At 40.3% G+C, this 2,200-nt stretch overlaps 1 protein-coding gene across 1 annotated transcript in view; it reads right to left on the minus strand.

Annotated features, from left to right (window-relative positions):
- Nucleotides 1–1,073, minus strand: part of MC5R (melanocortin 5 receptor) — a 7,453-nt gene extending 6,380 nt beyond the window's left edge. The window contains exon 1 of the mRNA XM_069099489.1: nucleotides 801–1,073. The gene's annotated coding sequence lies outside the window, so the exon portion shown is untranslated. The remainder of the gene's footprint in view (nucleotides 1–800) is intronic.
- Between the last annotated feature and the right edge of the window lie 1,127 nt (nucleotides 1,074–2,200).

Below are 2,200 nucleotides of genomic sequence, written 5' to 3' on the forward strand. Positions count from 1 at the left end.
TCTCTGTCTCTCTGCCTCTCTCTGCTCCCTCTCTACAGAATAAAAGATATTCTGCTAAACAAAGACAGATGTCTGAAGAATGTGCACCCTTCCCAAAAATCCCACCTGGAATGATAGATGTGCATCTGCTCTCTCAGTATTGAGACTCTCTCAAATCGGATTGTCACAATTATGATAATTAATTAATTAAAATTCATCGGCTTCATCATATTCACCTTTGGGGTCCCTTGCATCATAGCAAAAACATAAGTTTGCATCTGCATTTTAAAAATTGAGGAGGAGGGAACCAAGAATTGTTTTCCTTCAATGAGTGCTACCTTTCCTCACTGACATTTCTTGAGAAATCTTTTTATTCTTTCCATAAAAATACATGAGAAGGGAAGGGCACCAAAAAAATACTAGCTCCTAGAAACAGAAACTTCATTCCCCCAGTTACACAATTGCCTTCTGCCCATTGTGACCCAAACACTCCCTTTGCCCTCTAAACCCAGAGCACAGTTTTCCTGTTATTTTTAAAATGGTGTTCAGATTTTCATCATTTTTCCTATTGAGAATGATCACAATAAATATTATTGAGCTGCAATCACATGGTAGCTAGCGCACAGAATAATTAGTCATGCTCCTTTCTAAGGGAGTTCCATCATTCATATTCCCTAGCCAAATATCTTACAGAACAGTTTAAGGAATATTCCCTTAGCCACACTAGCCCCTGCTTACACCCTTCTGAGCCTACTAGTTAAGAATGGGCTCAGATGACTCTCGACAGGCTTTCAAATAAGTACATAGTTGTAGCTATTTACCAGTCTTGTTCCTTCAGCGCTTACTTCTGTTCCCAGACAGCACTCTTTCTCCCCCAGCTGCTGGAAGTTGCAGCTCTCCCAGGACACCTCGAATCTATAGGTTGTGATGTTTGCCTGGAAAGAGATGCCATCACCAGGGAAAGCAGGAATTCTCAAATCCGTGAAGCAAAAGCATCAATTACCTCCATTCCAGCTGCCCTTATATAGACTCACAGAGTTATTGGGTCTCCTGAGCTCAGCTGAAGACTCCTCCTCCCTCCCCCTCTCCCTGTCTTCCCTCCTTCTCTAGTTCTTCCTTCTTTCTACCAACTTCTCTTTTTAGAGTAGCTTCTGTGTGTAATGAATCCTTGGGCTGCCGGTACCACCTAGTGGCCCACAGTTGCAGGGCAGTTCCCCAGATCCATTAATAAAAAAACAACTTAGTACCTTTTCAATGAAGGGTGGCTCATTTTTTATTACACTCTAAAGCTTTAAAGTCTTCCTCTCCTAACCTCTTTGAGAAAATCTTTCCAAAGGGTGCTTTTTAAAAACTTTATTTATTTTTTTTTGTTTTGTTTTGTTTTTTGCTGCTGCTACTAAACTAGACGGTCAGGCTGTTCTTGTTCCTTTCCCGTTCCTCTTCAAACATTTAAATTGTCAGCCCTCAATGGTTCTCAGAAAGCTTCCAACTCTTAAATTCCCTTTGTGATATTATTTCTTCCACAAAGCCTGGCAATATTTATCCCCCATTGGCTGTTTGGCTGAAAGAAATAAAACCAAAAATTTCTCATCTATGACCTTATTCCATGATTTTATGCCTGAATCAAACTGCAGAAGAATTTAACCCTTGTAAGCAAGTATCTACCTTAGCATGACGATAAACTCTAAATTCATAAAAATACAGATTTAGAACTAGAAGGGGCCTTAGAGGTCATTTAGTCTACCCCAGACCATTTTATGAATAAGAAATCCAAGGCTCAGGAAGGTTAAGTGACTTACTTAAGGCCACACAGGTAATAAAATCAGAGGTTGGAGTTTAAGTTCACTCTATCCAAATTTATCATAAAATTCAGATTCTAGTGGCAAGTATTTACTATTGTCTCTTCTCTCCATCACCTATGACTCCAATCCCCTGAATAATTCTCCAGACCATGAAGGAGTTCAATATCTCACTCACAGTCTTCCTCTCCTGTCCAACTCTGAGCCTAGGAGCTCGGAAATCTAACACAGGTGCTGATGTCATCTAAAACATCCTGATTCCTTAATTACTTCATCCTCTCAACTCCTATGACCTGCTTCTCAATTCCACACTCTTTATTTTTTTGGAGGAGGGATTCAAGGCAATCAGGGTTAAGTGACTTGCCCAAGGTCACACAGCTAGTCCGTTGGTTGTCTTTTGCTCTCAAAGAGAACCAGAATGA

The sequence above is a fragment of the Petaurus breviceps genome, unplaced genomic scaffold (genome assembly GCF_028583685.1).
Source record: "Petaurus breviceps papuanus isolate PSGF00001 unplaced genomic scaffold, PetGlider_PUasm1.0 38, whole genome shotgun sequence".
Taxonomy (NCBI): Eukaryota; Metazoa; Chordata; class Mammalia; order Diprotodontia; family Petauridae; genus Petaurus; species Petaurus breviceps.